Source organism: Akebia trifoliata, chromosome 3, assembly GCF_017979445.1.
Source record: "Akebia trifoliata isolate Shusen 1 chromosome 3, ASM1797944v1, whole genome shotgun sequence".
Lineage (NCBI taxonomy): Eukaryota > Viridiplantae > Streptophyta > Magnoliopsida > Ranunculales > Lardizabalaceae > Akebia > Akebia trifoliata.
In genome coordinates this window covers 46,582,252-46,592,339 of record NC_141377.1, presented here as the reverse complement: position 1 = coordinate 46,592,339, position 10,088 = coordinate 46,582,252, and positions in this window count along the sequence as shown.

Here is a 10,088-nt window from a genome sequence, read left to right as displayed (position 1 = left end):
GTTGCACCAAGTACATCTCCACCACTATACGAACCCTTAACCCCATTAATTTTGACATCTCACACATTTCTCATATCTCTCAATTTTCTCTCCAATCTTTTGTGAGACTTATTTTTTTCATTATTTTTCTTTGACACCCTAAAGAGGCAAGATACAAATTTCTACTGTGTAGTGCAAATTTGTAGAAGAAAGGGATCGAGTCGAAGTTAGGTTAAATCTCAGAGATAGTGTTGTTGTGTTCTCTTGTACAAACGAGAGGCTCCATCTATCATCAAAAAGTGTTTACGTACCTTTTAACCAAGTTGATTTTATTAGAGATTACTATTCCTTATTTGTTTCTTATAATAGAAATCAAGTATTATACTTAAATTCCAAGAGTTTCCCTCAATTCCCCAATTTTATTTCGTCTAACTAATCACTCTAATTTTTTCAATACAAATCATGTCATACCACTCATCCATTGGCTTTGCATAATTTTTTGCTAACAACAAATCTCTATTATGACATCTCATTTTTTTAGAGAGACAAAACATGGACCTTGGGATAACGTAACTGATTTTGGAAAAACAATATAAAAAGAATCTTTTACAAATAGATTAAAAGGTCGTAATATTGAGATATCCTTGTGATGGATTAGGATGAAGGTTTTTAATTTAAGGTATGTTTGATTGCATGGAAAGTCACTTTCCATGGAATTTGAAATCCATGGAAAATTAGTTGTGGAAAATAGGTAGGGTTGGAAAATCAAATTCCATTATTTGATTTCACTTGGATAAAATCATGGAAAAATATGAGAAAAAAGAAAAATAAGAGAAGGAGGAAAAAGATGAGAGGAAGGGGAGAGGAAGAAGAAGATGACGAGGAAGAGGGAGAGGGGAGGATGTGACGACGAAGGTGGCGGCGGCGAAGGCGACTACGGTGGCGACGGCGACAGCAGCGGCGACTACGGTGACGATGGCGCGACGATGGAGGTAAGTGAGGAAGATGGGGGAAGAACGTGGTGGTGGTGATGGTGGTGGCGGAGGAGGTGAGGGATGAAGAAGAAGGAAAAGAAGAAAAAAAAGAAGAAGAGAGAGAGAAGGTGGTCGGAGACGGAGCCAACGGCGATGGTGACGACGGTGATGACGACGACGGCAAGGTTAGTGTAATGGTGGTGGTGGTGGTGGTGGTAGTGGTGGTGGTAGGGAAGAATTGAGGATGGAAAATATGGGTGGATTTCATTTTCCCACCCATATGGGTGGGAAAGTGAAATCCATGATTTAGTGGACTTTTTGAATGGGGTGGAAAATGAATTTCCATTTCCATGTACAATCAAACACTTGAAAAATGTCATTTTCCATGGAAATTGATTTTCCACCCTATTTTCCATGTGTAATCAAACATACCCTAAAGTGTTTTGGGAACGGTTTAATCAAATCGTTAATTGATATATGTGCCAATTGCCTTGTATCGTAATAGATAGGTAAAACATGGTGGAAAAGATAAAAAATCCATAAGAGGAGAAAAATACAAGTGAGCTTACATTGGAGTATAAATAATTTGATTGCAATGCATTAATTTACATATATAAGTAAAATATATTAATAACCAATATAAAGTTATACACAAATTGATTCATGTCTTTTAGCCCAAACACCTTGTAGGCGTTTGGATAGGACTCCTTGGCTACTTTTGACTTTTGCGGGGAGTTAAAAGTCGTTTGGATGCGTTTTGATGAACAACTCCTTCAAAGAGTTACTCCGCGCAAGAGCAAAAAATTACTCTTTGTGAAGAAGTCGAGAAAACCTATTTCTCAAAACTCATTTTGCGGGGAGTCAAAATCTAACGGTTCGTTTTACCAAAATACCCTTAACTTTATTAATTTTCTATGAAAATATTCCTAATTCATTTGCCCTTAAATCAAATGAAAGAAACATTTATTAATATTTAAAAAAAAAAATTAATTTTGAATATAATGGATTTAACACATTATATTAATATTTAATATTTAAAATATTATATTAGTATTTATTATATTATATTATATTATATTAATATTTAATATTTAAAATATTATATTATATTATATTAATATTTATAGTTAAAATGTCAAAAACATATAGTTTGAAGGCATATTATGACACTAAAAGACAGTCTGTCAATTTTTTTTTAAAATTTTGAGTATAATGGATTTAAACACATTATATTAATATTTAATATTTAAAATATTATATTATATTATATTATATTAGTATTTATTATATTATATTATATTATATTAATATTTATAGTTAAAATGTCAAAAACAATATAGTTTGAAAGCATATTATGACATTAAAAGACAGTCTGTCAATTTTTTTTTAAAATTTTAAGTATAATGGATTTAAACACATTATATTAATATTTAATATTTAAAATATTATATTATATTATATTAATATTTATAGTTAAAATGTCAAAAACAGTATAATTTGAAGGCATATTATGACACTAAAAGACAGTCTGTCAATTTTTTTTTTATTATGTCATACTATGTCAAAAACAGTCTGTCAATTTTTTTTTAAAATTTTGAGTATAATGGATTTAAACATATTATATTAATATTTAATATTTAAAATATTATATTATATTATATTAATATTTATTATATTATATTATATTATATTAATATTTATTATATTATATTATATTAATATTTATAGTTTAAATGTCAAAAACAGTATAGTTTGAAGGCATATTATGACACTAAAAGATAAAAAACAGTAACTGGTATAATATAAGGGTATTCTGGTCTTTTTTCTAGAAGTCATGAGAAGTCAGTATGGTTCCCAAACAGACTTCCAGCACAAAAGTACTTCTGCCAGTACTTCACAGAATTGATTGCCAAACGCCCTTTCTACACAGAATTACTTTTTCAGCTCCTCCATAGAGTACTTCAGCTCCTGTTATTTGGAAGAGTAGTTCTGCTCTTGGTATCCAAACAGGCCCCTTGTTTCCAAAAAAATAAAAAGTTAGTTGTTGATTTTGATAAATATTTGCAATATCTCCCTATGCTTTCAAATTACCTTCCTCTCAATAATAGTCTTTAAAGAGAGATCATTTAAATTGACAAAAACTATTTCATAGTTAGGCTAGAGTTGCGTTTGGGTGATGACTCATAAAAAATACAGCATTCCAATGAAATCCAACAGTTGAGATAAAACACACACCCAATTATACATCCTACATCGCCAGGATAAATCTCAATGGTTGGATTTGTATTGTAAAGATCAGGTATATTTCTTTTGAGCTGTGCTAAATAGACTTCAAAAAAAAAAGATACTCAATTGACGTGGAATGTGCACAAAATCATAAATTTATTTTCTCGAGATACACAAAGAAAAATTTTATTATTCTATAAACATTCCACGGTGTATTTGTGTTTTTTTTTATTATTATTTTATTTTATGAGTTTAAGTGTCACAACCCTTAACTTTTAACTTAACCATAGAATAATGATTAAGGATAACTAATTTTATTATATTTAGACTCATGAAGTAGTAAGGCAAACATGGAGTATTTTTTTGCTCACAAAATTATCTGTCACAGTGTTGACAGACTCTCTGATGCGTGCCACGTCAAGTCTTACAAGATTGTTTTGCAAATTAGGGATTTCATTCAATACATGTGTGCTCACGTGTTTGGTGGATACCAGATTTCCATTTTAAAAAAAAAGTTTTGGCAAGCATGTATGAGAAAGTGTTGGCCCATTATCACATGACATTTGAAAACACCAGTCCGATTACTTTTTGGTACGCTTAATATATCAGGAGCTGAGTCAAGATATCTATGGTTTAGTGGATCCAAATGATGTGTATGCCACGACTTGTAGACCCATGGGAAAGCGACAGATGTCCTTTTTTCTTCCAGTTTTCAACCCATTCACATTTTGTATTAGCAACTTTTGGCTGTAGTGCTCTATAGCATTGTATTAATGGTTTAGATCTGATTTTCAAAAAAAAAAAATATTTAAAAAATAATTTTTTTTTTTTTTTTACATGATCCAAGCAAGACCTTGAACCTCCAATTTTTAACAAATTTTAGTGGTGTAAGTTTTTTGTGTGGTTGACGTGACACTCTGATAATTGTTTATAAGCACTATAGAGATAATAGTCTAGAAAGTGCACGTGTTTACTGAAACACCTATCCTCTCAGAGGTTAAAAGGGATAAAAGAAGAAAAATAATAAAATTAAAGGTTATCTTCAAAAATTAAATGTCAACTTCTCATTATGTGTGTGGGTGGGGGGATAAAGAAAATGAAGTTCACTATTGTGTTTTATTATATATATTTAATACCCTTGAAATTATTGCCCATCAAAGGAACAACTAAGATGGATAGATATCAATTGAAATGTTATGTACATCAGAGAAGTTTCAGATACAATCCATGTTCTTTTTAGTTGGTGTTGTGTTCGCTTACAAGGATAAATAGTGTGGTCCTTATCATGTAGGAGTTTACTTAAAGAGTATTGATAATATGACAGACTTTTGGTGGATGCATTTAATGCATGTTGACATCAAAGCAAATAATTTTTTTTTTTAAAGTTTGTCTCTCTTACCTATTCTCTGTCCACATTTTTTTTTTTTTTGGAGATTTCAAATCTTAAAAAAGATCGTTGGGCCCACATTGATTATCGCATTGACAATCCAACAACAAAAACATCTAGATTTCATGAAAATATTCATATTAAAAAAAATATAATAATAATTATTTTTCGAGCTTGATCCATGGTGTTTAAAACGGACAGCTACCGAGCACCCAAATTTCAAAATAAAATTCAATGGTGAAAAATAATTATTTTTTTTTAATCGAATCATGTTTTTGAGTGTCACAAGGTGATCATATCTGAAAGTTTCTTTTTTCACTATGGGTAGGAGAGAGAAATTTTATTTTTATTTTTTAATAAGTTATGTACTTCCACGTCAGCGTGCATCAAGTCCGTCCACCAAAAGTCTGTCAAATTATCATCACTCTTACTTAAATTCTAAAGGGGTTGTTTTATTGTAGGGAATGTGGGTAATTGAAGAAGAATGGGGAACAATTTGATGTATTTAAATTTATTTTGCTATTACTACAATAAATTGTATTTTATTTTAGAAGTATTGTTTAAGGATTTTGATGACCTTGGAAATCCATTGCAAGTTCAAAATAGTCAAGAACAAGAAATGACATACTAGTCGTATCAGAGCGAATGCTCATATCATAACTAAGGGAGCAAGGAATGCTAAGCTCAATGAGATGATAGGTTTGTTGAAAGAAATCGTTGAAGTCTAGGGGAAAGTGTTACACGACTTGATGCAAAGGATTGTACGCTTAGATTTTAAGATCAAGAATCAATCCAATGGACAAAACAAGGAGAAGGGGTATAAGTTCAAATGAAGGTTCATCAATTGAAACAATGGAATGCTCTTTGAGGTTTTGATATATTGTACAATTCAAACTTGAACATCACGATTTAATTTTTTATGGTTCGATCAATTCGACTTTTCAGGTTGATTGTACAGAACATAAATGGAGATATCAGGAGCAATTGCTAAATGGAATGAGCTTCCAAAGGCTCTACTTACTAGATTTAGTATCAAAGTCGTATTACCACTTTGGTTGAACATAACTGAAGGTCTTAATGAGTCATTCATGATAAGTTGTTTTGTGTGAGAGCTTATGGAAGAAATTTGTCTCAACTTGCAAAGTTAAAGCCTAGAACTATCTCTATGTTATGGTTTGTCAAGCTTGATGGTACTGGTCAGGAAAGAGTATTGTTCATCATTTAACAAAGTGGAATGTCAGTCAAACTTGACACTGAGCTTGCTTAGGGGGTTGGGGGGCCAGCCCACCCCCCCCCCCCCCAAATTCGAAAGGTGGGGTGAAAGAAAATTTTCAAGGATATTTTCATAATTTCATTAGTATTATAGAAAAATCCTAGTTAGATTTTCCTTGAATATATATATATATTTGGAGAAAGGACAATCTGTAATTACAAATTTTCTTTTTATAGTGGAATTGGTGTGATCCGTGGACATACCTCAACTTTGAAAGAACTCTTTTAAACATTGAAAATGATATATTAGCAAATTTTGAATATAAAAATAATTTTGCATCTTAAAAACTAAGAAAAATATTTTTTATTATTTAAATAGTTAATTGTTATTTATATTAATATATTAAATATAAAAAAGACCTTGTTTTAAGATTTTGCCTTAGGCCTCAACTTGTATCGAGCCAGCCCTACAATCAAGAAAGCCCAAATAGTATCGGAATGTATAGAAATTAATCCAAGAACAATAAAAAAAGTAAATAAAGCAAATGCAATCACACACAAAACACAAAGATTTTTACGTGATTCCATTTTTATTTTTTTATTTTAAATGGAATAGTTTAAATTTTTGTAAGTCTATATGGAATCGTGGGTGGATTTATTTTTATTTTTTGAAGTTTCTAGATAGGATTTTCAATTTTTTTGGGAGAATCCAATACAACATGGGTGCAATAAGTTTTTAAGCTTTACAGTTTTTTTTTTTAATTATATATTTTTACTTTAAATAGAATAGGTTAAATATTTTTAAGTGGAATACGATTTTAAGCTTTACATTTGTTTTGCTCAAATGGATTACCACATTAGAAATCCAACACCACATCTCTCTAGATTTTATGAAAAATCTCTAAATAAAAATTCAAAAAACATTTTCTTTTGGGCTTGATCCAAAGTTTTGAAAATGGACAGTTATTTAACTTCCACATAACTCCCAAATTTAACAATGATTTTTTTTTTTTTTTTTCAAAATTCATAGAAGTTTTTCCTCAATAACCATGAAGTATCCGATCATGTTTTTGGATGTCACAAAGTGAGCCCAAAGACCCTTAGTAAGAGTAAAATCTTTATATGGAATGTGTGAGACAGATAAATATAAAAGTATTTGTTTTATTTGGAAACTAGCATTTGTGAGAATCTTCTCTAAGAGATCTTTCAGTAAAAAAAAAAAAAATTTGTGTGAGTGTGAGTGTGTGTGTGTGTGTGTGTGGGGGGGGGGGGGGGGGGGGCAACTTATAAAGGAGTGTAATAATTTATTTATATTTGGAAAACACCTCCCGATTTCAATGTTTAAGAAGGTGTGTGCAATTAAAAAATATTAAAAAAAATTAACATGATAATTATGAAATAATATTTTTAGGGGGACGTTCTCGAATTGTGGGACCTTAGGCGATTGCCTAAATGGCCCTATGCTTGAGCCGGTCCTACTTAAATGCAAAAAAGAAAAGGTGTTTGCTCGAAGACGGTTGAACAGACCTTCAAATGACACCAACATAATCAATCCCTCAGGTGATCTTAACAAGTATTCAACAAGTCCCCTCAAAAGACTTGTGCATCTGTAGAGCTGAAGCAACATAGACATCGTAAGTTTGTTATAACTGGGATGAGAAATTCACCTTAGGCCATAAAATGTAAGATTCAAAAACTTTTTCTTAGAGAGAAGTGGGTCAAAACAAATGGGTGAAGACAAGGTAGTATAAATGGGATTGATTGTGAAAGATAATGGGGGAAAATAATGATTTATTAGAGTAAACCTTGAGGACAAGGTTTGAGCTAAAGGAGAGGAATCTTACGTGCATCAGAAAAGTGTCAAACGCAGCCCATGTTCTTTTTCATTAGGTTTTTTTTGTTCTCTTTCAATTATTAATGTTCGGTGGTGTGGTCCTTATTGTATAGGAATGCAAAGAATAATCGTAGAAGTATGGAGAACAGTAACTAAGAAGAAGAAAACGAAGACGACTCCACATAACATGAAATGGATCCCTATTAAACATGCGCCGATCCTTAAAAAACTTGTATTTTTTTCCTCTCATCTCAATTGTATCTTTGATATTGTCATTTGTCAACCAAACACAATTGGAGATTAGAAATGTACATAGGAAAAGAAAAATACTCACCTTAAAAATGATGTTCGAGGATAAGCATCAAACGTATTGATATCTCATTAAATATTTTCCTCCCATCTTAGATGTAGAATGTGATTTGAGACAAAAAAATAATAATAAATTACAGATGTTCCAAATGATTTAATTATATTTAAAAAATTGTCCCTTGGGCCTGTAGAGATATAATCTAGCTAGCATTGATCCAAATGCTTTGACAAATGAGTGAGATAAAATTGTCAATCAGAGTACAATGCATCAACTGGGTCATAATGATCATTGTTCCCATATTTGACCTAGATAATTAAGTGCTTACACTTACAGTTGAAAATATTTTTTTCCCATATATTAGTGTGTATCAAATAATTTTCTTGATTTTCAATGTCACTATATATTGTAGTTGAGGGTTCCACTTTCACCAAAGTTATCAACCACAATATATATTAAATACCAATCAATACCATTGGTAGTCACCCATGGAATCTCATCAAATTGCAAACACTATGTCCAAAAAATCTAGCTTTTTGACCCTAAAAAGCAATGGCTCAAAGGACTCTTCTAAGATGTCAATTCTCATCCAATTGAATTTGTGGATGAAGAATAAAAAAAGAAAGAAAAAATCCTATCTAATAAGAGTCGTGCTAGGGTGACACAAAGGGAGACACAGGGGTGACACAATGACGTGGTGTCGTGTACATTACTGTAAATGCTTTTTCGCGAGATACAAGGAAAAAAGCATCTACGGTTATGTGCACGCCATCACATCATTTGTGTCACCTTTGTGCCTCTGTTTGTGTCATTCCAGCATTTTCCATCGAATAAATATGAAGCTCTTCTAGCTTGTTAATTAAGATTTCAATCCTCTTAAACAATTGTCTATATCTTCGTCTTCTTGCTCCTTACATGCAATCACTCCCAAAGTCAAGTTTGTTTTCAATTTAATAGAATTTAAGCTATTTTAATTTGTCTAGAATTCCATATACTTCATTCTTCATTCTAATCCTAATTATAGACTGTTATTCATACAACTCATATCGTGTTGTTGCCTGATAGTATTGACTATTCTTGATTGTTTCACCTCTGTTTGGTGTCATTGCTTGAACTTACTTATACTTGCAAATGTTAAAACACATGTATGTCAACCACAAGGGGTCATGATTATGGAAGTTGACCCTTTTGTACGTGTATACAATCTTATGACTAGCGATAGGCTCAATGGATCATGTTGTTGCTTCATGATTGTGCATGTCTTTACGTCAATGTCAACTTTTTATGATTCTTGGTGGTTGGTTTAAGCCAATTTGAGAGGGTGTTTGCTTCAAATTGTGGAACCTGATTCTCGATATTGATTAGAGATTATCAAAATTAGATTATAGAAATTAATTTCCATAATCTAAAATCTTGTTTGACTAACACTATTTCTGAAAACCGATCTTGTGGAAAAAATTAACCAATTGCACGTCTTGGGATTGAAAATGAAAGTAAAAAATATTTGTCCTAGAGATTGAAGACAATGGATTTTTAAGAGAAAAAAAAAATCAAAGATAAACGTTTGAAAATAAATTGAATAGGAGTGCATTTAGATCATTCTCAATTAGTTTTCAAGTGAATTATAAGTTTAAAGGGCATGCTAAGATTATCCAAATAATTATGATGATTTTGTATTTTTAATTATTATTATTATTGCAAGATGTATTTCAAGGTTGTAATAAGTGGATAGTGTGTAAGAATTAGGAGAAACAATTGAAGAATTTTTTTTTCCTAATTCTTCATACTTTTTTTGTTTTTGATTATGAAAATATCAGGTTAATAATCCAAACCAGTCAATGCATCGGGAAGCCCGATTATGAGATAAAATCAATTTTAGAATCCACACCAAATGCGCATTGAGATTTTGGTTAATTATGAGCATAATTGTCATGGTAACCATTTTTATCCTAACCTAAGATCACGACAAAGTACCCCCAATTATGAAACTATTCTCACGTGACAAGACAGAGTCCGAACTCTTTAACTTATTTAAATCAATATCTTAAGTAATTCATAACAATATCACCTAGGGACCTAAGCTCCCGAGCACGTATATCATTTCAAACCTATATCTGATCCCTAACACGCATCTTTAGCACATATATGATCCTTAGCAAGTATTTGACC